Here is a 27,961-nt window from a genome sequence, read left to right as displayed (position 1 = left end):
GCCTATGGTCCCAGCTACTTGGGAGACTGAAGCAGGAGAATCGCTTGAACCCTGGAGGCAGAGGTTGCAGTGAGCCGAGATTGCCCCACTGCACTCCAGCCTGGGCAACAGAGCTAGACTCTGTCTCAAAAAAAAAAAAGTTTAATATGCTAAGATAGGAGATTAAAAGAAATCATAGAAAATGCTGTTAAAACCTGAGAAGGCAAGAAAAGAAGGGAGGAAGAACAAAGAACAAATGCAACAAATAGAACACAGTTACAAACATGACAGATATTTATCCTACTAAATCAATAATCATTATAAATGTGAGTGGTCTAAATACACCAATTAAAGGACAGAGAATGTCAGAGGGGATTAAAAACTCAAATCCCATAGACAATATAGTATCTATATGAATGTAACTTTAAACATAAATAATCAGATAGGTTAAAGGTAAAGAGATGGAGAGAAATATACCATGCTAACTCTAATCAAAGGAAAGCTGGATTCTATCGACTTACCCTTGAAATAAAAAAGATTTTTTAAAAAAGCAGGATGCAGTAGCTAAATTAATTTTACAAGATGTAGTCTTTCGGATAAGAAAATAGTATCAGGGATAAAAAGAGGCATTATATACCGACAAAGGGATCATTTCTCCAAGAAGACATAACAATCCTTAACGTGTATAGGTCTAAAAGGAATATAAAAATATGGAGGGCAAAAACTGAACTGAAGGGAGAAAGAGACAAATTGATTATTAGAGTTTGAGACAGCACTCATACATTAATTGATAAATCAAGCATGCAGGAAATCAATACATATATAGTTTACCTGAACAGCACTGTCATTAAACTAGATCTACAGTTGACATTTATAGGATACTTGATCCAACAACAGCAGAATACACATTCTTCTCAAATTCACGTGAAACATTCACCAAGACAGACCACACTCTGTGCTATAAACACACCTTCACAAATTTAAAAGAACAGAAATCATACAAAGTATGCTCCCAGGTCAGAATGGAATTAAAAGAGAAATTTGGAAATTAAACAACACACTTCTAAATAAACACATAGTCCAAAGACTGGTCAAGAGAAACTGAAACACATTTTGAACTAAATGAAAATACAACGTATCAACATGCATAAAATGCAGCAAAAGCTGTTCTTTGAGGAAAAAATTTTCCTCACAGAACTAAATGTATACATTATAAAAGAAGAACGATCTAAGGATTAATAAACTACACTTCTACCTTAGGAAACTAGAAAAAGAAAAGTAGTTTGAGCTTAAAGAAAGCAGAAAAAAAGAAATAATCAAAATTAGGGCAGAAATTATTGAAACTGAAAAAAACAGAGAAAATCAATAAAACCAAATGCTTGCTCTTGGAAATGATCAGTAAACTTAGTGTAAATCTCACTAACATATGACTGGTGTCTTGTTCGTTTTTTTGTGTTTTTTGTTTTGTTTTGTTTTGTTTTTGAGACAGGGTCTCAATCTGTAACCCATGCTGGAGTGCAGCGGCATGATCAGGGCTCAGTGTAGCCTCAACCTCCTGTACTTAGGTAATTCTCCTGTCTCAGCCTCCCTAGTACAAGGCTACAGGCATGCACAGCCACGCCTGGGTAATTTTTGTATTTTTTGTAGAGATGGAGTTTCGCCATGTTGCCCAGGATGTTCTCGCACTCCTGGACTCAAGCAATTCACCCGCCTCGGACTCACAAAATGCTGGGATTACAGGTGTGAGCCACCGCCCCAGGCCTGGTGTCCTGTTCTTACAGCTCCTAAGTTATCTTCTGATAAACCAAGCAGAGACCGGGCGAGGTGGCTCACACCTGTAATCCCAGCACTTTGTGAGGCTGAGGCGGGCGGATCACCTGAGGTCAGGAGTTTGAGACCAGCCTGGCCAACATGGTAAAACCCTGTCTCTACTAAAAATACAAAAATTAGCCAGGCGTGGTGGCACACACCTGTAATCCCAGCTACTGGGGAGGCTGAGGCGGGGGAATTGCTTGAGCCCAGGAGGTGGAGGTTGCAGTGAGCTGAGATTGTGCCAATGCACTCTAGCCTGGCTGACAGAGCGAGACTCTGTCTCAAAAAAAAAACAAACACAAAGCAGGTATCATACCACTTTTCTGATTTAAAACCTCTGTTGATTCCCTATTGTCTAAGAATAAATTAAAATACAATTTTCAGCATCATTTACCAGTAAGCCACCACCTCTTTCACTCTAAATTCTGCCACACTGAAAGTATCTCCCAGACTGTTGGGCCCTTTCAGTCCTCTATGTATTATGTATATTGTTTTCTCTGCTAATGATGCTCCCTCCTCTGCTTTTCCAAGTAGTCTAAAACTCAGCTCTAAGGTCACCTTCTCAGAGAAGTCTTCCCCAAATCTCCAGGCAACTTTGTTGTTCAGCTTTTGGCCTACCATGAAACTTTAGTTATACAGTCATGCGTTGCTTAACGACAGGGATACACTCGAGAAGTGCACTGTTAGGCGATTTTGTCTTTGTGCAAACATCAGAAATTGCACATACAAAAACCTAGATGGTTTAGCCTACTACAAACCTAGGCTATATGGTATAGCCTATTGCTCCCAGGTACAAACCTGTACAGCATGTTGCTGTACTGAATAGTATAGGCAACTGTAACACAATGGTATTTGTATATCTAAACACAGAAAATGGCCTGTAATCCCAGCACTTTGGGAGTCCGAGGCGGGCGGATCATGAGGTCAGGAATTTGAGACCAGCCTGGCCAACATGGTGAAACCCCGTCTCTACTAAAAATACAAAAATTAGCCAGGCATGGTGGCACGCGCCTGTAGTCCCAGCTACTCAGGGGGCTGAGGCAGGAGAATCGCTTGAACCCAGGAGGTGGAAGTTGCAGTTAGCCGAGATCACGCCACTGCACTCCAGCCTGGGGTACCGAGCAAGACTCAAACACACACACACACACACACACACACAGAACATAACAGTAAAAATACTGTAGAAAGATAAAAAATGGTACACCTGCATAGAGCACTTGTTATGAATGGAGCTTGCAAGACTGCAGTTACTCTGAGTGAGTCAGTGAGTGAGCAGTGAATGAACGTGAAGGCCTAGGACATCTGAATATATTGTAGACTTTATAAACACTGTACACTGAGGTTACACTAAATTTATAACAAAATATGTTTCTCCAATAATAAATTAACTTCAGCTTACTGAAACTCTTACTTTATGAACTTTCAAACTTTCAAATTTTTAAAAAAACTTTTGGACTCTTAGAATAACACGTAGCTTAAAACACAAACACACTGTACAGTGGTACAAAAATGTTTTTTCTTTATATCATTATTCTATAAGCATTTTTATACTTTAATTTTGTTCTAAGTTTTAAAACATTTTTGTTAAAAAAGACACAAACACACATATTAGCCAAGGCTTGCACAGGGCCAAGATTATCAATATCACTGTCTTCCTCCTCCATATCTTGTCTCACTGGAAGGTCTTCAGGGACGATAACCCATATGGAGCTGCTATCTCCTATGATAACAACGCCTTCTTCTGAGTACCTCCTGAAGGACCTGCCTGAAGCTGTCTTACAGTTAGTTTTCTTTTTATAAGTGGGAGTATCCTCTAAAATAAAGATTAAAAGTATAGTATAGTAACTACATAAACCAGTAACATGGTAATTTATTATCATGTATTACATGATTTATATGCATGTTGTTATATACTATACATAATTGTATGTGCTATACTTTCATACAACTGGCAGCATAGAAGGCTTGTTTACAGCAGCATCACCATGAACACGTGAGTTGTGCTTTGTGCTATGGTATTACAACACTTATGACATCACTAGGTGACAAGAATTTCCCAGCTTCATTATAGTCTCTGGGAACACCATCGTATATGCAGTCTGTTGTTGACCAACATATCATTATGTACTGCATGCCTGTAGTCTGTTACAGAATATTCATCATTAAGAGAGACAGTATAACATATTAGTTACACAGGCTTTGCAATTAATTGTATTACTCACTAACTAACCTCAAGTCAGATACGTTCTGTGTGTAAGATTCCTTATCTGGAAAAAAAGAATAATTATCAGAACCTAACTCATGGTGTTATTTGTAGAAATTAGGTAATTTATTACATGGAAAGCACTTAGATTAGTATTTGGCACAGGTGCTCAGTAAGAGAGGGCTATTATTACTGTTATTCTACCGTAATGTACATTTACCAGTAAATGGTTAATTATTCCCATTAGCAATAATTTTCTCAATAAAGAGAACCAAATCTTATTTAAGTTTGTATCCTTAGTTCATAGTAAGTGGTTGGTGAATAATAAATGTTAAAAAAAAAAAAACTTACATAGAGTTATATAACTGGTAAGTGACAGCACTAGATTTTCTGTTCAGATATTCTGAGTTCTGGGTGTGTATTTTACTGTTCCTCACAAAAACTTACATATTACAACATGAAAAAATGTTTAAGCTTACAATTTATGTATCCTAGTTCTCATCCTAAAGAAAGCTTTTGCAAGACATCTTACGTATCTCCTGATAAAAATTACATTAATCATTTGTTCTAAACTGAAAAGTTACCAACTTGCTTAAAGATAATTTCATGCTATTAAATTATCAATAGCTTGCATCAAACTATAAATTCCTTGAAAGAAGGCTATGCTCTCCAAATCCATTAACATATAGCTAAGTATCTGGTACATAGCAGAACTGAGGGAATATATGTATGATTGATTCTCATAACTTTAAGTACAAATTTTAAGGCTCTTTATTATCTAGCCCCTGCATAGGCCTGACGTTCTTCATGCCCTACTATTCTACTTTAACCACACCCGTCTACTGCAGGCCTCCTTGCTCTGCCTGCACGCACCCTGAGCCCTCTCCTGGGGGCTCTCCCCCTCTGGCTCTTCTACATCCAGATGATTATGAATCATCCTTTAAATCTGAGCTCAACTGTCCCTCCTCTAAGAAGCTTTCCAGCTTTCCTTTGTTGTTGTTTTTCTCATTCTGTTGCCCAGGCTGGAGTGCAGTTACGTGATCAGGGCTCATTGCAGCCTCCATCTCCTGGGCTCAAACCATCATCCCACCTCAGACTCCCAGCTAATTGTTTTTTTTTTTTTTTTTATAGAGATGGGGTCTCACTATGTAGCCCAGGCTGGTCTCAAACTCCAGGCCTCAAGTGATCCTCCCACCTTGGCTTCCTAAAGAGTTGGAATTAAAGGTGTGAGCCACTGTGCCTGGCTGAAAGCATTCCTGAATCTCCCAGTCTGACAGATGCCTCGCCTTCTTGGTTCCCATAGCATCCTGTGTACATCTTTATCATTGCATTTATCACATCATGTAACTGTTGTTTTGACTGTCTTTTTCAACACCAGACAATGTAAGATTATGGAAGGCAAAGGTCATATCCTATTCAACTTTTTTTTCCTGAATACCTGACATGGTACCTGACAAATAAGAAATGGACAAAAAAATGATTCATAAATGAGTAAACGGTGCTGAATAAGAGTTTAGAAGATAAATGATTTAGAGGCAGCTCAAGGATTAGTTAAGGTGATTTAAAATAGACCAAAGGGGGCAAATTTTTTCTTTAAATTTCTTATCTGTTTATTTTAAAACAAGAAAACTTAGAAGACAACTTTGTTTTTTATGGTTTGTTTAAAATCAATTACATAACTAACAAAAATGACCATTTTTGTTAAGATTGTTGGGTACCCCATAATGTACTTTTTAAAACATGTTCAGTTAAAACTGATATAAATTCAGAAAATAAGAACTATCTAAGAGAAGGCAGGGGCAGAAGGAAAAAAATTACTAACAGAGAGTTAGGTTTGGGTGGTAAACAGATGATGACAAAAGGCAATAAGCCAGAATCCTCCGCTGGAAATTCAAGCATCAACAACATACTGAGGACAAGGAACATCCCAAAGAGGAAAACAGCTCACTAGTGTCATAAGAAATCATGACTGAATGAGGCTGGAATGTATGTTAAGACCTAAAAGTGATCAAAGGAAAATGACAAATGCCAAAAGATTGTGCGGAATTACACTGGTAAAACCTCACAAATGAAAAAAATATGAATAAAGCAATGATATCAACAAAAATAATAATGGTAAAATAGATGTTGGCTTCTTCACAGATTAATTATACTATTGATTAATTAGAATGAGGAGTTTTATTGTTATTTTACATTTTTCACAAAATATCAAAATTTATACATCCAAATGAATTTTGCTCTTCCAATTAGTTATGTTGGAAAGCTATGTATACATAATGATGTTGACATGGTTCGAAATGCTTTAAAAAATTCCTCTCTACAAATTGCTTTAAGAGCATTTTGTAAGCTACATCTTAAAATCAGTATCATCATACATCACGTGTTACCAAAAATGGAATTTCCCAGTGTACTCATGTGCTTTAGTTTCAAAACTTCCTTAAAATAACTTCTGCCTGTTACTAAATGTCAAATCCATTTAAAAGATTGAAAATTCACCACTAATAACCAAAAGGCTGCACTGCACACTCTGTGTTTGCATCCCCAACTGCAATAGCATTGCTGAAATTTAATTCCTTAAGTGTCTACTATATATAAGGAACTAAGGGAATGCCAACTTCAGTTTTTACTCTGCCAATAATGTGGCTATATTCATTTTTCTAAAATTTCAAACAGATCAGAATACAACCTTCCTTAAAAGTGACAAAAATGGCTGCAATGGACTAGAGACAAAACTTTTGCAAGGTATAAAAAGGCTGCTCAAAATCTGGTGGGTCCCTAATTTTGAAGCTGTATCTTCTGCCCTAGCCCTCCCCTCATCCCATGCTCATACCACATCACCTATCTGCTGTTCCCTGGACACACCATGCAATTTCAAACCCTTGATGGTCTTTGTTTGAAATAACAGATTTTTCTACTACATGGCTACCTATCATAGGTAGTTCATGACTGTACTTAATCTTAAAGCAATGTGAACACAGCTATATAGTAGTAACTTGATCATTGATTCAAAGAAATATTTATCAACTCACTCCCAACCCACTTGAATTTCTCTCTGTTCCAGCCACGACTAGCTCTACTTTCAGCAGCTTATATTCACTATGTTCTTGTCACCACAGCAATTGAAGACATCTGAAGACATTAATTTGAAAAGCAAATATTTAAAAATGTTTAGAAGAAAATGCTGGAAAGTACAACCTCGGTTAAGGAAGAAATGTCTTAAAATGAAACAAAACAAAAATTATACATACACACACACACACACACACACAAAATTGGCCTTATCAAAATTAACTTCTGTACATCAAAATAAAAAAAAAGTAAACACAAGCTAGAAATTGGGAGAGAAATATTTGCAACATCTATAATGAACAAAAAAGCATTACATTCAAAATATGCGAAGAATGTCTTCAAGTCAATGAGAGAAAGGCAAACAACCCAATAGAAACATGGACAAAAGACAAATAGGCATTTCACAGAAAAGGAAACATGAATGGCCACAAAAATATGAAAAACTACACAACCTTGTTAGTCATAAATGAAATGCAAATTAACATAACAACAAGTTAACGTCTGTGTGAGGCAGAATAATGGCCCCTAAAGACGTCTCTACTACATCCTAATCTCTAGAACCTGTATGTTACATTATGTGGCCAAAAGGACTTTGCAAATGTGATTAAGTAAAGGGCCTTGCAATGGGGAGATTATTCTGTATTGTTTGAGCAAGCTTGAAATAATCACAAAGGAGGAGTCAGGAGAGAGAAGGAGATGTGACCAGGAAGCAGAGGTTGGAGTGATACGGACATCAGCCAGGAATGAGGGTAGCCACTGGAAGATGAAAAAGGCAAGGAACAGATTCTCCCCTAGAGTGTCCAGAAAGAATGCAGCTCTATGAACACCTTGATTTTAGCCCTGCAAGACCAGTTTTGGACTTCTGACCTCCAAAATTATAAGATACTAAGTTTGTAATGTTTCAAGTGAGTAAGAACATGGTGATTTGTTACAAGAGCAATAGGACATCAATATACTATTGTATATCAAAAATCAAATGTGACAATACCAAATTAGTAAAGATGTGAACAAATGGGTTATAAATGTTAGTAACAGTGTTTATGGATTGGCATTATCTGGTTGGAATTATCTAGTAAAACTGACCATATACAGATCATACGAATCAGCAATTCCAGTTAGGTATATGCCCTAAAGAAACTCACATATATGTAGAAGGAGACGTATAAAGTAATATCCATAAGCAACATTGATTAAATTGTAAAAACCTGAAAATAATAAAAGTTTTTTTCAATAAGGGAACCATACATATATATATATGTTTTTTTGGAGACAGAGTCTTGCTCTGTTACCCAGGCTGGAGTGCAGTGACAGGATCTCGGCTCACTGCAACCTCTGCCTCCTGGGTTCAAGCAACTCTCATGCCTCAGCCTCTCGAGTGGCTGGGATTACAGGCATGCACCACCATGCCCAGCTAATTTATTTATTTATTTTTTAGTAGAGAGGGGGTTTCGCCATGTTGACCAGGCTGGTCTTGAACTCCTGACCTTAAGTGATCCGCCCTCCTCGGCCTCCCAGATTGCTGGGATTACAGGTACGACCCACTGTGCCCAACCTGATGGTAAGTCTTACTGAGCTTCTTCAATTGTTTGTCACATATACACTCAATTGATGTTTTTCAATATAGCCTTATTCAAGATTTCTATTTAATAGCCTTGTTCAAGATTTGTAATTTTTTACCATACATACGCATCAATTGCTAAATATTACATCACATACTTTTATTTTAATCCTTCTATTTCAATCTGTGTATTGTTCTCTTCATTCACAGACTGCATGGGAACATGAGACTCATTTGTGGTTATTTGATAGCAAATAACGTATCTCCCTGTGAATTATTTTCTTAAATCTAAAGAATAAGAAAAAAAACTACCCTTGCTTCACCTATCAAATATACCATAAAGATGAACAAATAAAGCAATACAGTTATTTCTGAAAGTACTTTGCAAGAAAGACGGCCATATCTTGGGCAAATACTCTTCCTTTCACCAAATCTTTTTCTCTTTTCCTCAGCCTGTCAAATTACATTGCTTTTATTTTGAGGGCTGAATTCAAATGTCTTTGTTTTCCAGGAAACAACCTAATTGGCCTCTAACTAGAATATGATCGTTACAATCATTAAAAAAAAAAAAAAGATTGTTAAGCCAGGTGCAGTGGCTCACGCCTGTAATCCCAACACTTTGGGAGGGCGAGGCAAGCTGATGGCTTGAGCTCAGGAGTTCGAGACCAGCCCGGGAAACGTAACAAGACCCCGCCTCTACTCAAAATACAAAAGAATAGCCAGGCATGGTGTTGTAAATCTGAGGTCCCAGGTTGAGGTAAGAGGATCGCTTGATCCCAAGGGGTGCGTGAAGGATGCAGTGAGCTGAGATTGCGCCACTGTACTCCAGCCTGGGTGAGAGAACGAGACCCTGTCTCCAAAAAAAAAAAGATTATTAAGATCTATTATTAAGATCTACTTTTCTGTTTCTGTTTTAAAGTATGTACATTCGTATGGTCGTATTTATACTCAATTATAAGGACATGAGAAACATTATCTCATGCAATCTTCAAAACATTGTTAGTAAGTAGTATGAATGGGACTTGAAGTCATGCCTTTTGACAGCTCTTTGCTCTCTGTAAGAATGCCTGTTATGTCTGTGCTATCATCTCATATCCGCTCATCCCAAATTCACATATAATCCTCATCACCTAGAAAAACAAGCACTGAGTATCCACATCAAGGCTCTCAGTCAACAGCCAATATTCTAGTTTGGTCCCATTTGAGGCTATTTCTCGCCCTACCACAGGTATAATAAAAGCATGTTAGGATTTATGGAGAGTATCTCCAATAAGTGCACAGCTCCACCACGACTCCTTGAAGATGAATCTGGCGTGACATCAGTAATCTGTTTCTTTATATTCAACTTTTAGTGGCTGGCACAGTACCTGACACACTGAAGATGCTTAATGAATGGATGGATAAATGGATGGATAGAATGAAGCAGAGACTCTTCCTGCTGACACACCTAACTTATCTTTTCCACAAATTCCTCTATTCAAATTATTTTAAATTATATGTATATTATGTATATATAATCTGCTCTTTATGTACTTTTTAGGGATATATAAATGAAAAAGATTAGGAAACTTATGAAATTCCTAAACACACTTTAAAATAAAAGGTGATACTAATATGACTATCAGGGACATAAAAATTACTTGTCAGGGGATTTATACCCTTTGTTAATCAGAGTATTATTGTTTCACTTACATTTTTTTTTTTTTTGAGACACAGTGTCATTCTGTCACCCAGGATGGTATGCATGGCATGATCAGAGCTCACTGAAGCCTCGACCTCCTAGGCTCAAGTGATCCTCTCACCTCAGCCTCCTGAGTAGCTGGGACTACAGGTATGCACATGTGGCTCATTTTTTCAGTTTTTGTAGAGTTGGGGTCTCACTACGTTGCCCAGGTTGGTGTCAAACTCTGGGCTAGAGCAATCCTCCCACCTTGGCCTCACAAAGTGCTGGGATTATAGGCATGAGCCACTGTGCCTGGCCTCCCTTATAATTTTTGCATTAAATAGTCTACAAATGAAATATAAAGGTGTATTTATATTCTCATGGCTGGGGGAATACATTCTCACTAAAGGAGTTGAAGAGTGGAGGGGTAGACGAAAAGGAGAGCAAAAAACTATGTGTATCTGTCCTTCCACCATATCAAAATGTAAGAATGATTACTATCATTAGACATGTCCTAATTACATCATTTCTCTGTTGATCACATGTAGCCTATTTTAAAAAATGCCTTTGGGGAAGAATCAGAAGAGAAATGTTATTCTTATCAGTTAGCTTTTTAATATATTAGGTAAATCTATCTGAAACAGTGACAATATTTGAAATATGTGGCTTCTCTAATTTCTGGGGAAATAAGTAACTGAAGTGAATAATTCTCCAAGTGTAAATCAGTTTACCATATTTTTCTTGGTAAGTCTCATCATCTTCTTAGAAGGAAAGCAATGTCATAAACTACTACCTTGAATAAACTGGCACAGAACCCCTCTGGCAGTGAGGAACTATTTCCTAGGCTTATTTATTTTTATAACATTCCATAATAAGACCTAATTCATATTATTTGAAGAGCAATCTAAAAGAGTAATGCCTTTTATATCATTACTGAAGGATTAAGCATACCTAGCTGTTATTTTCATTCTACTTGTCTCCTTTTACATTTTACAATTAACACCTCAACTAGAGCTGGGGAAAAGGGAAAGACTGTACAACTGAAATCTTCTAGTTGAAATATTTGCTAGGAGGTTTAGCATTTGGAGGTTAAAATTAAGTTTCTCATCTACTTATTGTATTTCCAATATCTAGGCTTTTGAATTCAGTGGCTTAAACACAAAATACAAACTACATGAAATAAATGTTTCCATATAAAGACCTAACTACCCCTAAAAAGCAGACATAACGTTCTATTTAATGATCAAAATAAAATATATATGTATGTTTGTGGTGTCTCAAAATTACATGCTAAAAATTACAATTTGAATTGAGAATATTTTTCAGGTAGGGAACAAAGAATGCAAAGACTTGGGACTCAAAAAGCTATAGATTACTTTTTAGTTTTTCTTTCTTTGTGAAATTACACAAAACAAAGTCATTCTATGGTCAAAACTGAGTCACTCCAAGACATTTAGTTGATTTTGGTTTATGCATATATTTATGTTCCTAGTAGAACATACATTAAGTCATTCAAAAATATTGAGAGCTATACCAGTGTTGATTACTTAAAATATTTGGACTTGTTTTTTAAAGCAACCTATTTCTAATGTGAAACTTATTATTGATCTAGGTTTTTTTTTTTAATATTCACTTGCTTTTAATTTTTGACTAATTTAAAAATGTTCATACCATTTAATATACACTTAGAGTATATATACACTTGTACTCTCAGACTTCAGAGAAAAGAATAACTCATTTAATTTCAAATCCAGATGTCTCCTGAAAAGCAAAATCTAACACTTAAATAACATGGGAAAAAAGAGACCCTGAAGAAATTACATTTAATTACAATTAACGAAATTGATCAAGAATTAACAATACATATATCTCAAGGATCATAATGGTTACTAGTTAAAAGTGTTAAACATAATTTAAATGTACTTAGGAAACATAACAGGTAACAATGATCATGAAACTTGAAAATTAAATTATATAATTTTTAGACTTTGAAAATAATCTCCTACCAAACCATGGTAATAAAATCAGTGGCAGAATGGTATAAGAACAAACTCACCAAGGTAGAGGTGAGAAATCTCAGAGGCAGACCCATATATCTAATCAGAACCAAACATGATAATTGTCACAGAAAACGGTATATAACAATCATGTAAATGGTACTGAGAAACTAACTCACTAATTTTAGAATACAATTAAACTAGACTCCTCTCTAAAGTCACATATGGAGGTGCGTTCAAAATGGATTAAAGATCCAAGTATGAAAGGTAAACTATACAGCTAATAGAAGAACATACATATTCTTTGTTGTTGTTGTTGTCTGAGGTGAAGTCTCACTCTGTCACCCAGGCTGGAATGCAAGTGCATGATCTCAGCTCACTGCACCCTCCGCCTCCTGGGTTCAAGCAATTCTCCTGTTTCAGCCTCCTGAGTAGCTGGGATTACAGGCGTGCACCACCATGCCTGGCTAATTTTTTTTTGTATTTTTGTAGAGATGGGGGTTCCACCATGTTGGCCAGGCTGGTCTTGAACTCCTGACCTCAAGTGATTCACCCGCCTTGGCCTCCCTAAGTGCTGGGATTACAGGAGTGAGCCACCACGTCTGGCAAATATATACATACATACATATATATGTGTGTGTGTGTGTGTGTGTGTGTGTGTGTGTGTAAAATGAATCACGTAAGAACTCTAACAGGATAAATTCAAAATCACTTACCATATATAAAAATAAAATGATGAATGTAATTACTTCAAAATTAAATATTTTGGCTTAGAAAGGAACACTGTAAGCCAACAAAAAAAGAGAGAACACAATAGAAGATATTTAAAATATCCAAAACTGACAAGAATTAGAATATAGAATTTACAAGTAATGCAAAAAAAAAAAAAAAACAAAAAAAACAATACAGCAATCCCACTGGAAAAAAAGGCGAAAAAATATGAACAAGGAATCTGGAAGGCCATTTAACACAGAGGTGTTAGAGGTGTTTTAATTTAATTAGTATTCAGAGAAATACAAATTGAAACAAAATGCCACTTTGCACCTAATAGATTAGCAACAATCAGAAAGCTGGAAAATGCTGTGTCCTTAGACATGTGGACAGAAACTACACACATGACTAGTGAGAAAATGAACTGGATCTAAAGGGCAATTTTGCATCACTTGGAATCTTGCGTTCCTCTTCTACATCTACTCTCTGAAGAAATTCTCTCATTGGAAGCAATTTTTTGGAAGCTACTTAAGTTGTCCATCACTGAGCAAAAGAACAGGCAAACCAAAGTTGATATACAACTATATATAGTTATTTAAAAGTATATATTTCAGATCCATTTAAGTTGGACACGTCTTAGAAACATAGTGATGGGTAAAACAAATTTAAAAATAAGATGAAATACATTACAATGTAACTTTTGGAAATTAAAAATACATGGACAGAAAGCAAACATTTTACATGGACACATATTAACAAAAGACAACATTAACTACTTTAAAATGGTTGTATCTGTCCTTCATTAAATTTATAGGTCTTTAATAATTACTTTGCAATACTTCTGAATTTAGTTCAACCCTAAAAATCACTGTTTTATATAAAAATATATTTACATTAACAACTAAAATTAAATACTTATATACCAACCAATTCATTTCTTAAGTTAGTCTCAACTGAACCACATTTATTTGTTTATTTCTTCTTTTTTTTTTCTTTAATGGAATGCTTCACGAATTTGCATGTCATCCTTGTGCAGGAGCCATGCTAATCTTCTCTGTGCTGCGAATGTGAGCACAATTGAACCATGTTTAAATCAGATACATGTATTTTTTTCTAAAGTGATTCTTAGCTATTTATCATCAACACAGTCATTTTGGTCCTTTTAATCCTCTGACACAAAAAAAATTCCTTAAAATAAATTTCATCTGCTTAGCAAGTAACATGAAAAATATATGTATTTGTAGGAATATTTAGAGAGGGAAGGAAGGAAGGGAGGGAGGGAAGGAGGGAACTGGTTTTTCAATAGGTATTAGATATTAAATAAATTGCACAACATTTAATAGCAAAATAAATCTGAGTCTCTTCCAGTCTTCAGACAAACCTACCCATGGTCTCCAACAACAAAAAGTCATGCTGGGAATACCAACACTGTTCTGGTAGTGTTCAATACCCTAGATTTGCCTCTAATAAAAATAGAGCAATTTCCTATTAGTATTTTGGAGTCATCACAACTTTGGCATAATCTCTCAGTCTTCTTATGAATATATGATGAAAATTATGGTACAGAATGATCACTTTTACACTATAATATTCTGAAACATTAATAATGTATAAAACATTAACCATTATGCTGAGTAGGTGCTTGGGATACAGTGGTACATATCAACAACCTGGAACATGTGGCATTTACACCATGTGCCAGGAAATGACAATTCATTTAAGATAGACATGATTTCTGACCTTGTGGAGTTTAGAAACTGAGTGGTAGCAAAGATTATGAAGAATGATAAAGGCTATGCATGTTATACCAGGGAAACACAGGAAGGCTGGGGAAAAGTACATCAGGGAAACCTAATCTAGCTTCAGGGAGGTGGGGCTGTGGGGAAGAAGAGTGTTAGGAAAGAGAAGCACATTTTTAAAAGATCGTCAATTACAGAAGAAAACAAATGAATTTCACTGGCCTATCCTAAGACCATTCTAACCAATCAGATTTTTGCAGCTTGGTTTCTGCCCATTGGCTTGTAATCAGTATTTCCAAGTGTAAAACACCAGCCATTCTTTCCTTGAATCATTTTAAGTCTAAGGGGACAGCATCAGTAATTAGCAGCTCAGGCTGGAGTTAATCCCTAAGGAACTCTCATTTCCTGCCTCTATGTCAGTTTTCGTCCAGGAAATATAGCCTTAATATCCATAGCCAAGTACAATGCTAGGTATTTTCACAAAAATTTATTCATTTATTTCCTACCACAAAATGGTATGCGTACTTTATACATTTAAAATATGGAAGCTCAGAGTTTAAGCAGCTTGCCAAAAAGATCCAACAACTAGCATTAGCTAAAATTTGAATTCAAGACATATAAGTCCAAATCCAGTACTCTTTTATTAAATGGAAGCTCTTTGTCTTTATGAAATACCTTTACTTATGAAAGCAATGGCAATTTTATTTTCTGGTTGTTCCTACCAAAGATAGTACTGTTTGTTCTTCCTTAAAACATTTGGACAAAACGATCAAGTATTTTTGTCCCCAAGAATTAAAAAAGAAAAAACCCACAAAACCCATGTTTACTTTGTGTATCTTCCACCAAGGGTGTAACCAGATTGGTGACAAGAAATATGACTCATGAGCGGTATCTTGGCAAAGAATTCTTAGCATCTCTAGATACATCTGACACATAAGGGAAATGTTACATACATGTAACTACATTTTCTTTTCCTTTGAGGATTTCCCGCTATCTTTAATTCAAATCTGCCACAATCCTAACACATGCCTCAATATTAATATAGAATAATATTCAGAATATTAAGGAAATCATTTCTTGGCAGAATTTGTCAAAGGCAAATACGAATAAAAAACTATTGTTGAGGTAGTCATGGTGGCTCGTGCCTGTAATCCCAGCACTTTGGAAGGCCAAGGCAAGGCGAGAGGACTGTTTAAGCCCAGAAGTTCCAGATTATAGTAAACTATGATTGTGACTATTAGCAATTAAACACAGCAATGTATTATGTCATTTAATGAGTTCTGAGCAATTCTTTTATTAATGAGAAAATGAGATAATAACTTTAGAAAAAAACTCCAATATCAAGAGTACTTAACTATTAACCTTATTCTTCTGTGAATAAAATAATATACTTTCATATTATTTTCCAAAATGATGACTTTTGATTTAAAAAAGATACTCAGGTTCCATAAAGTTTTTTTCTTGCATATCCACTAAAATGTAAATGCAAAATATTTCTGCTTTCATCTACTGTTCTTACCTTTTGCTGAATGAAGCTAAACTAAATAGCGGTGTGTTAGATCCAGCTTGTACCAGCTTATGAGAGCCGATGGCTAAATTTTCAGAAATTTTGGACATCCAGCTGTCAAACTACAAATAGCTTGGGACTAACCAAGGTGAGAATATTTGCAACACAGCAATCAGAAAACACTAAAAATTGGGGCTTTTTTTTTTTTTCTTGGCTAGCTGGTTGTTATAAAGCTTGTCAGTATATCAGCACTGTGCTTAGGCCACACTAGTGCTTCAGAAGCTTGTATTTTTTATCTTCTTTTCTTCTCTTCTTTACTTCTCTTTTCCTGTAAAGACTGATTTTATGCTTTTATTTTTTCCCCAAAGGCCTTGCCTTGAAAATACTTAGACTACTTCAAAAAGTTCAGATATTGTGACTAACAATCTAAAGTAAAAATATTTTTTCACCAAAATATTCTCACAGAAAGTGTATCCCTGAATCTTGTCTGATTGGCCTGATTTATCGTATTCTACTACTTTAAAAGCAATGTCTCTATTTCTTGTCAGGGTGCTAAGAGCAAATTTTTATTCCCTCCAGTGAATATTGTGCTTGAAGTTTATACATGTATTCCTCATAAAACATAAATGCATAATATTATCAATACTAAAATGTGTGCAGTCTTTTGTCTGAGCAATATATTTTGTGCATGATATTACACATCCGCAGAGACCTTTTGCATTAAACTACGAATCGTTATGCAAAAATAGAAGACAAAATTGATCAGTTCCCTTTTACAGAAGAAGAAATAAAGACAGGGTGAAATTTCTGTAAAGGCAATGAAACTAAGAAACAATGTTTAAATAGTCTCAATATGTGATTTAAAAAAATTCTGGTTTGATTCACAAAAATGCTGCATTACAGGGACAAGCAATAGACTAGCAAGAATAGGCGGCAGCAAAAAAGTTCTGGTGTCAGGCAGATATGAATTTCATATTCTGTTCCTATGAATTTCAAATTCTGTTCCTCCATTCACTATCTATGTGACCTCAGGAAAAGTAAATCAAACTACCCTAAGCTACATTTTCCTTAATAGTAAATGGAGATGAGTACGATACTGGCTTTATAATGTTGTAAGAAAAGAGAGTCAGAATATGTGCTATGACTACCACATGGAAGGCAACCAATGTTTAGTTATGACATGATTAGAATTGGTCACTGCAAAACCAACCAATGACTGAATTGGAATTAAGAAAAAAAAATTAATCATTTCAATAAACAAAGAGTATGTTCCAAATTCTTACAGCCAGTATATGATAAATATGGTGGGGATTGCAGCTCAAGATCCATCATACCTTGCTCCCGTAATGGGCTTTCATGTGTTACAGAGGCTATAAAACAAAATAAGCAAGGTTTCCACAGACTCCTATGCAGATAGGTTCTTGTTGCAATTTAGGTTCAGCCAATCAAACTTACTTGCCCCAGCTTTCTTTTTTTTTTTTTTTTTTAACTAGTGTCTCACTGTAACTCAGGCTGGAGTACAGTGGCACGACCATGGCTCACTTCATCCTCAATCTTCTAGACTCAGGCAATCCTCCTGCCTCAGCCTCCTGAGTAGCTGGTACTACAGGTACACATCACCATGCCCAGCTAATTTTTGTATTTTTTGTAGAGACAGAGTTTCACTATGTTGCCCAGGCTGGTCTTGAACTCCTGAGCTCAAGATATCCACCTGCCTTGGCCTCCCAAAGTGCTGGGATTACAGGTGTGAGCCACCACACGTGGCCTTGCCCAAGCTTTGAAAAGGAGAAGTGAAGCAGAGACCACACTGTCAATGATATACATACATTTTTTAGCTGCAGTGTTGGACAGAGATCCTAGTACCCAGTAATTATCCTGCTGGCTGCTGGGAGGCAGTGCATGTCACATCTATCTGCCTGGTCATAATAGTTACAGTATGACTGGAGCAAGCAGCAGTAGAGGCAGCTTTCTGCAGTGGCACTGAACTGTGTGTTCTAGAGCCGGGGTTGAGAAATTTCTCAGTTAAGGGTCAGATAGCAAATATTTTGCCATGCGGTTTCTGTTACAGCTACTTAACACTTCCACTGTAGTGTGAAAGCAGCCATATATAATAGGTAAGTGAGCATGTATTGCTGTGTTCAAATAAACACTGACATTTGAATTTCACATTTTTTTCATTTTTAATTTGAGAAAGTATTTTGTTATGTTGTCCAGGATGGTCTCAAATGCCTGGCCTAAAGCAATCCTCCTCCCACTTTGGGTTCCCAAGTAGCTGGGACTACACTACAGGTGCCTACCACTGTGCCCATTGTGAATTTATTAATTTTAAGTGCCACAAAACATTATCTTTCTTTTGATTTTTTCAAATATTTAAAAATATAACAACCATTCTTAGTTTGTAAGACATAGACAAGCAGGTGATAGGCCAGACTTTGCCCGCAGGCCATAGTTTGCCACCCTACAACAGTCTCCTGATCCACACAGACAGCCGCAGCTCCCTTAGAAACCAGTGTTGAGGTATACCACTGGGAGATGTTTTTAAAGTTTAACCATGAGCCCAAAATCTGTTTCGTCTGCCCTTTCCTCTCTTCCATGATTTTGTAAGCCACTAATGCCATGTAATAAGTATTTTCCTGCGTAAACTGCTAGACCAAATTTTATTCTCTGCAACTAAATCCTGACTGATTCATAGTGCTACATATATATAAGCACTTTTTATTTTCAACCAAAAAAAAAGAAACCCTTATTATCTTTCAGGTGTACACCATAAAATATTCATTTACAAATTAATTTTAATGCATTAAAAATATGAGTTTACAACTAAAAAACTATACACAACAGAATGCCATTTTAAGAATACACTATTAAATTGAAATTTATTTCAAACTAGGAGCATAAACCACCTAATCCACAAGAATCTACAGATTCCGCAGAACACCACGATAAATATAAGAAAATGCCTAAATAATAATTTGAAAGTATTTATTATGTTTGAACCACAAAAATATAAAATTATATAATGGGAAAGAAAAACTGTTTACCTCCTTTCAGTGATTAGGGAACCTGCATTAGATTACAGAATGAAAAAGCAGAAAACAGGAGAACTCAAAGGACATTTTGCTTATGGAAACTCTACTTTTTGTTTTTAGGGAATCATAACTACATCTCTAAAGTCTATGATGGCTCTAGAGTATCTTAAGTGGCAACTGCATAATCTTTGAGCACTACATTCATTTCTCTCCAGGCATTGAAAAGTCAAATTGGGACAGACCTTCAGTTCACATCAGTAATAGTAGAACTAATCCTTCTTGGAAGGTACAGCACAGAATAACCCTGGAAACAGAAATTGTCTAAAGGTAATTTAGAAAAATGGCCTTCAATTTTTTTTTTTTGGCATGCAATCCCTAACATAAGTCAGAATCTTTACTATTTTTAGGTTGATATCTAATACTTTTCAACCTAAGTTTAAAGAGTTACAAAGGATGGCATTATAAGCATTGACGGTTTTAAATAAAATAATTTATCATGTTTTGGAATGTATCCATGGGATCTAAACATAGCGTCACAATCAACATCCTCCATTACATATATACATATTTTTAAGTTATTCTTTAACTGTCAGAAATTTAAACTTATTCTGAATCAAAATTCAGGCTTTATATAATCTCTTATAAAGTGTGCATGTGTGTGCGTGCATGTGTATAAGAATCTCCAAAAAAAAAGGACTCTAAAAAAAAGTATTAGGGCTAAATACTTTTTAAAGTATTTTAAAGGTTTTAAAATACTTTTTAAAAAGTAACCATCATTTTGTTAATATCAAATATCCAATGTTCAAAATCTCATAAATGTCATGGTTGATTTTTATAGATATTTCCTATGAATCAGGTTCAAAATAAAGACCACTTATTGCTATTGGCTGATAATGTCTCTTAAGCCTCTCATATAGATCTCCCAGTTTATACTGGGCACAGGAACTCTGTGTTGCCTATTGTTTGCTGAATAATTTATTCAACAAATATTTATTAAGCAACCACTATGTGTCCAGCAATGTTTTAGATGCTAAGAATGTAGAGGAAGAACAGAAGCCTGCTAAAGTCTGTGTCCTTTTGGAGTTTAGATTCTCATGAGACAGAGAATAAAATAAACAAAGAAATCAATTATGTCTGATGGTTATGAAAATAATTCAGTAAGCTTTGGAAATAGAATGTTCCCAGGGTTGCTGTTTCAGTATGCATAGTCAAGGAATGTTTCTCTGAGAAGTTCACAGCAGAACAGAAACCTGAATGAATGAGGGAGCAATCCCTAAGAATTTCTAGGGGAATAAAATTCCAGGCTAAGGAACAAGTAAAACCAAATGGCTTGAAGTGAGATTGTGCTTCACATGGCTGAAGAACTGTAATGAAACCAGTAGAGGTGGGGAGCAGAATTAGAGAAGGGGAGAGTGTTAAGCTCTCAAATGTCTGCATTGTGATTCAGTGTTTACTTCTCTTCAGCTGCTTTCCATCAACTGAGACCAAGGAGATGGCTCTATATACTACCTCCTCTATTCTGCTGCTTCTTGCCACTCTTTTCTGCAAAAAAAAGGTACATCTGTGTCTTTCCCTGCAGCTTCGCCCTGCCTGAGACTTTGTAGTCCCCTTGCTACCTACCATGGGAGACTCTGTGCTGTGTTTAAAATCTGTAGATATTTGCATACTTCCCAGTTTGCTTCAAGGTTCACAATGTTTGGCAGCTCTTCTCATAATCTGAGGCTTGGGATTACTGTTTTCTCCTCACTTCACTTAAGTTAAAAGATTTCTTCCCTATTCTTTATTCTTTTTGTTATGTTCAGTTAGCATTAGGCAGAAGAATAGAATACAAATGTTTTTACTCAGCCATTTTGAATGGAATCCTTTTCCTCACCTACTGATGATAAATTTAGAGTAGGTACACCTACAGAACTTAAATTTCTCAATCTCTACATTTTTTATTTCAATATCTAGATTTTCCTATTTGAAAATCTGAGAAATTCTAGACTACCAACATCTACAGACTTACAACTATTGTTTAAAAAATAGGCTGGGCACGGGGGCTCATGCCTGTAATTCCAAAACTTTGGGAGGCTGAGGCAGGTAGATCACAAGGTCAGGAGTTCAAGACCAGCCTGGCCAAGATGGTGAAACCTCGTCTCTACTAATAATACAAGAAAAAAATTAGCCAGATGTGGTGGCCAGCGCCTGTAATCCCAGCTACTCAGGAGGCTGAGGCAGAGAATTTCTTGAACCTGGGAGGCAGAGGTTGCAATGAGCCGAGGCTGCGCCATTGCACTCCAGCCTGGGCGACAGAGCAAGACTCTGTCTCAAAAAAAAAAAAAATTAATTAAAAAAAGGTAATTTAGCACAGAATCAACTTTAAATGTACATTAAAGACTCTATAAGGAATATAAACTTAGAAACTATAGTAAATTTCTACCATGATCCTTATATTCAAACTAAGGAATAACAAAAGGCAAATAAATGTCCATATTCAAACGGATATGCAATGGAGAATAAGCAAAATATCAAAACAATATATGTTAAATAAATACAGCATTATTACTTTTGAGAACATAAACTCTGGTTATGTTGATAAAAGCTTACTCTGTTTTCTACTTTAAATAACAGTCAAATTGTCATGTACTTATGTATAAGTGATTTGCATGAAAAGTATTCTGAATCATCTAAGAGTACTTTTTAAAAAGTCAGCTCTTGGCCAGGTGCAGGGGCTCATGCCTGTAATCTCGGCACTTTGGGAGGCTAAGGTGGGCAGATCACTTGAGGTCAGGAGTTTGAGACCATCCTGGCCAACACGGTGAAACCCCATCTCTACTAAAAATTAGGCTGGGCGTGATGGCTCATGCCTGTAGTCCTAGCACTCTGGGAGGTCGAGGCAGGTGGATCACCTGAGGTCAGGAGTTCGAGAGCAGCCTGGCCAACATAGTGAAACCCTGTCTCTACTAAAAATACAAAAATTAGCCGGGCATGGGGCACACGCCTGTATTCCCAGCTACTCAGGAGGCTGAGACAAGAGAATTGCTTCAACCCAGGAGGCAGAGGATGCAGCGAGCCGAGACTGCGTCACCGCACTCCGGCCTGGGTGACAAAGCGAGACTCAGTCTGAAAAAAAAAAAAAAAAAAAATTAGCCGGTTGTAGTGGCACACACCTGTAATTCCAGTTATTCAGGAGGCTGAAGCATAAGAATCACTTGAACCTGGGGGGAGGAGATTGCAGAGAGCCAAAATTGCAACACGGCACTCCAGGCTGGGCAACAGAGTGAGACTCTGTCTCAAAAAAAAAAAAAAAAAAAAAAAAAAAAAGTCAGCTTTTTCAAACAGGTAAATATTTTTCTCATAATTGATTAATAAGTTACTAATAAGCAACTTATTAAACTCTTTCTTCAGAAATGTAAAACTCAGGTTAGCTTTTATTAAACTTTAAAAACACTGGATTAGTGACCTCACATGGTTATAAAGCAAGAGTTCAAAAATTGTATATGTTAACATTTACTTTCTTATTCATTTAATAACACTTTTTACATGCAAGTACTCTGCTAGTAACTAGTGATGGAAAGATAAATCAATCACACTCTACCCTCTAGGGGCTCATGGTTAAGTGAAAAAACATAATAGAAGCAATGTGATAAGTATTATAATGAATAAAAAATAAAGTGCTATGGAGAACACAGGGAAAAGGCAGTTAACTATCAATAGAGAAAGTAACATCTGAACTAAGCCTTAGAAATTGAAGACAAGTTCATTCAGCTGACAATGGACTAGAACTTATTTCTAGCAAATAAACTGTGTACACAGACAAGAAAGCACAAGATACGCTGCTGGGTTGGCCAAGTAGTTCTGCATAGTTGGAACAAAGGGTGAATATGGAGAAAAGCTGGAGATGAGGCTTGCAGAGAAAAGCCAGTCACAGGAAGAGCCTAAAAGGCCTTACATGTTAGACTAACAATAAACTGTTAAGTAGGAGGGTTATATATGTAGAGAAAATATTTCTAAATATAGTGTGATATGTGGGATAGATGTATCTTAATGATGCTTTCAGCGATAAAGGCAGTGCCAGTGGAGGTAAGGGTGGGGCACAGTGGTATGAGAGATTACAAGTAATGCCACTGACAAAGGATTAACAATCTAGGAAGTAGATATCTTTCAGGATCAAAAGAAAAAGAGATCAAGAGGACTCAGAATTCCAGGTTGGGTGATACGAACAATGGTAGTGCCATTAATTAAGCTGGAAACAAATTGAAGGAATACACATTAGTGCAAAAGATAAAAAGAGACAAATTGGAACATGGCAAAATAAAAGGATGAAAGAGGCTGGGCACAGTGGCTCACACCTGTAATCCCAGCACTTTGGGAGGCCGAGGGGGACGGATCACGAGGTCAAGAGATGGAGACCATCCTGGCCAACATGGTGAAACCCCGTCTCTACTAAAAATACAAAAATTAGCTGGGCGTGGTGGTGGGTGCCTGTAATCCCAGCTACTCAGGAGGCTGAGGCAGGAGAATTGCTTGAACCTGGGAGGCAGAGGTTGCAGTGAGCCGAGATTGTGCCACTACACTCCAGCCTGGCAACAGAGCGACGCTACATCTCAAAAAATAAAGTAAAATAAAAAATAAAAAGGTGAAAGAAAATGTAAAGCAAAAAAATCCCAGGACATGAGTTCAAGAGAGGAAAATCAGATGTATACCCCTAAGTAACACATCCAACACAAGAAATAGTATACCAAGTAACAAGCAGAGACCCTCAATTTCAAGGAATGTGAGGTTGTTTTCTATTTTTCCAAGTAGAAAAAACTATATAAGCATATTTATAAAACTAAAAAAGCATTTTTAGCCATTAAGAATTTTTTTTGAAATTTAATATATGCATGGGGTTTAAAAGACCATACTGAAAAGAATACACAGTAAAAGTAAATATCCCACTACAGGGCTCCAGTTCCCCTCCCTAGCACTGTTATCACTAATTTCTTGAATATCTTTTAAAATATGTTAAATATGTGTAAGCATATAGGTGTACATATAACATATATCCTCCTTTAAATAGCCTATTAGAAACAGTTCTCAAGATACATTTTCTATTTCCTAAATATGATAGTACAGTAATCAAATTTATAATGGTAGCTCTATAAATCAAGTCAATATAAAAAGTCCTGTCTACACATAATTAACAGTCTTTGTTTATCAATAAATCCAGTGATAGTAAAGATTAAAAACAAAAACCCACAATTTTTCTTCCCAGAGACTGACCTTTAGGGAATTCCTTGGGTAACAGGTTCTGAATGTGTGAGCACAATAGGGCCCATTCGCTTGAAGGTATTTTACTCAAAACTTGAAATCTGGGCTCCAGCTAGAAAGAGGGGGAAAAAGGTTATGAATTAATCCCTAATTCAGAATATTTTCCTCAACACAGGTAGCCCAGGTCCACTAACTATCTCACACATGAGGACTTTTCAACCTTGGTTGGATACTGGAATCAACTAAGAAGCTTTTTAAAAAATGCTCTGATGCCTGGAAGCCACTCTGTTCAAATTAAGTCTCTGGGGCTAGAGCCTGGGCAGTGTTTTTATGGGTTTCCCAACTGATTCTAATGTGCATCCGGGGTTGAGAACCACTGCCACAGAAATATAAAATCATATGGTATGGAGGTCACCTATAAACTTTTCAGCTTGTTGCTAAATAACGTATGAGTATGGAAAATGCACTTTTTTAATTTTATTATTTTATTTTATTTTTTGAGACACAGTTTCACTCTTGTCACCCAGGCTGGAGTGCAATGGCCTGATCTTGGCTTACTGCAATCTCCACCTCCCAGATTCAAGTGATTCTCCTGCCTCAGCCTCCCGAGTAGCTGGGATTACAGGTGTACGCCACCATGCCTGGCTAATTTTTACATTTAGTAGAGACAGAGTTTCACTATGTTGGCCAGGCTGGTCTTGAACTCCTCCTGACCTCAGGTGATCTGCCCGCCTCGGTCTCCCAAAGGGGAAATGCACTTTTAAGATACTTGGGCAAAGGTGGCTCTAAATAACCAGAGTGTTCCTAATGCAGGACAAAGTGACGCTGGAGAGCCCACAACACAGGACTCAATAGGTATTCACCTCACATTTTCTGAACAAGCTTAAAAGCCCAGGACAAACCTATTCTGGATATTTCATTATGAAAGAAACAGGATCAAATATTGAAAATCGCCTTTAAATCTTCCTGAATTACAAAGAAGTTACATATTTAGCGATAACAACTATTAAAATTTAACTGAAAAGCAAGATACAATTAACTACTGCTTGACTGCAAAAATCAAAAGTGAAATGAACAAATTAAATTCCTAACAATGACATTCACAAAACCTCTTTTATAGGGATTATAACCTACGGCATATGAAAGAGCCTAAGCTGGCAGCCACTACCTACATGTGGCTATTTAATCTTAAATACAAATTAATTTAAATATATGAAGTAAAAAATCTAGTTCCTCAGTTGCAGACACATTTGAAGTGCTCAACAGCTATTAAGTGTCTAGTGACTACTGAATTAGACAGAGCCAATATAAAACATTTTAATTGTCACAGAAAGTTACATTGGACAATGCTGGCTTGGGAGTAAATGAAGCCCCGAAACTTCATATTAAATTTGTAAACATACATATATTCTAGAGAGATGACCTATGACTTTTATTTGATTGTCAAAGGAGATCATGTTCAATTGCCACACCAGTGATTCAAGTGCCAGTGCCCAAGCCCGCAGAAAGTAGAAAAGAGTTTTTTTGTTTGTTTTGTCCCCAAATAGTTACCTCTTTTAAAAAAGCATATCATATCAACAGTAGCACTTCCCACTCACGGATACAGTCTTTCAACCATTGCATGAAGATGACTGGACTACTATTAGCACAAAATGGTCTTCCCACCTCCCTGATGTTGTTATGGTCCTGGGGCTTCACTGCTTTTTCAGAAGAGAAAAAGTAATAGTAAATCATAACCAGAAAAATAGACCTCCTTTGCTTTATTCATCATCTCCAACTTCATTAGCTATTGGTATATCCAAGATTATTTACCTGTCTTTTAACCCCAAATTCCAGCTTTTTGTGGCAAAGGGAATCACAACAAAATGGAAAGTGAATTCTGCATCCCTCAGAAAAAAACACAAACAACAACCTTCCATCTGTAGGATGCTGTTCCTAAGAAGAATTCCAAGGATACTTGGCTACTAACCTAAGATTTAACACCTAAGTTGTCATCAAAAACTAACACAAAACAAAGATATGATCTCACAGGTGAGCTTCCCTTATGGATAAACAGTCTGGGTTTAGCTTCCATACTGAAAAGGTCTGGGTTTGGCATTGAAACAAAGTCTTCTAAAGAGACATCATGGTGTGATGAGTATAGAGTATATCCAGCTATACCCAATTTCTAGGATACGATCAACTGTCTAATTGATTTAAAAACTTAGCAACTCCATCTCTAATCCTTTGCTTCTAATACATACCTTTTAAAAAAGGCAACCTCCTTGAAATGTTTGACTGCATCTTAACTAATTCAAACAAAAATTACTTAAAAAACGAGTATGCCTTTTATCTGCAAAGAAAAAATATATCCAAGCCGAAAGACCACACAAGAATATGAAAAAAGTAAAAGGCAAAATAGACCCTCAGTGTAAGACAAGACCAAAGCCTGTCTTATAAATTAGGTGAGCTTGCTGCATGAACTATAACGTCTGAGTTCAAAAACATCCCATGATTCAAATGTTATTAAACTAAGTGTATTTTAAGTCAATAAACTAAACGTTTGGCATTTCCTTATCAAATTAAACATTTATTTATTATGTACTCATGATAAATTGCAATCCCATTCCTAAGTATTTACCATAAAACAGGGGTTAGCAAATTACAGCCATGTACCAAAATCTAGCCCACACGTTTTTGTAAATAAAGTTTTATTGGAACACATCCACATTCATTTACTTACGTATTGTCTATGACTCCTTTCACACTACAACAGCAGAGTACCCACAACAGAGACCCTAAAGCATAAAATACTTCATCCAGCCCTCTACAGAAAAAGTTTGCTGACCCTGGCACTAAAGAAATAAAAACTGGGCCAAGTGTGGTGAGTCACACCTATAATCCCAACACTTTGAAAAGCTGAGGCGTGAGGATCACTTAAGGCCTGGAGTTCAAGACCAGCCTGGGCAACACAGTGAGATCCCATCTCCACAAAAAAAAATTAAAAATTAAAAACAAAAAATTAGCCAGATGTGGTGGCGTGCTTGTAGTCCTAGCTACTCAAGAAGCTGAGACAGGAGGACTGCTTGAGCCCAGGAGGCAGAGGCTACATGCAATGTGACTGTGCCACTGTACTCTAGCCTGGGTGACAAAGCCAAGACCCTGTTTCAAAAAATAAAGAAGAAAGAAAGAAAAAGAAATGAAATGAAAACTTACATTCACACAAAACTTACACACAAAAGTTTATAGTACCTCTATTCATTATGGCCAAAGAATGGAAACAACCCAAATGTCCTTCAGCAAGTGAATAGACACACAAACTATGGTGCACCCATACAACTCAACAAAAGTAAAATAATTTTTTTTTTTGAGTCAGTATCTTGCTCAGTCTCCCAGGCTGGAGTTCAGTGGTACAATCATAGCTCACTGCACCCTCGAACTACTGGACTCAAGCAATCCTCTTGCCTTAGCCTCCCGAGT

The 27,961-nt window shown here is 36.4% G+C and overlaps 1 protein-coding gene and 1 pseudogene across 18 annotated transcripts in view; both read right to left on the bottom strand.

Annotated features, from left to right (window-relative positions):
* WDFY3 (WD repeat and FYVE domain containing 3) overlaps positions 1 to 27,961 on the bottom strand; it is a 296,268-nt gene that overhangs the window by 202,283 nt on the left and 66,024 nt on the right. For 11 of the 18 annotated variants that reach the window (XR_002943524.3, XR_008547495.2, XR_010156549.1 and 8 more), the window contains one exon: positions 24,515 to 24,614. The exons of 3 other annotated variants lie outside the window; for them this stretch is intronic. The gene's annotated coding sequence lies outside the window, so the exon portion shown is untranslated. Of the gene's footprint in view, positions 1 to 22,419; positions 22,445 to 24,514; positions 24,615 to 26,053; positions 26,203 to 27,961 lie in introns of those variants that run through there. 4 more of the 18 variants (XM_063809488.1, XM_063809489.1, XM_063809491.1 and 1 more) reach the window with 3 other exon arrangements.
* LOC112209064 (U6 spliceosomal RNA) lies at positions 13,984 to 14,084 on the bottom strand (annotated as a pseudogene).

This window comes from Pan troglodytes, chromosome 3, assembly GCF_028858775.2.
Source record: "Pan troglodytes isolate AG18354 chromosome 3, NHGRI_mPanTro3-v2.0_pri, whole genome shotgun sequence".
NCBI lineage: Eukaryota > Metazoa > Chordata > Mammalia > Primates > Hominidae > Pan > Pan troglodytes.
This window is presented reverse-complemented; position numbering and strand designations above follow the sequence as displayed.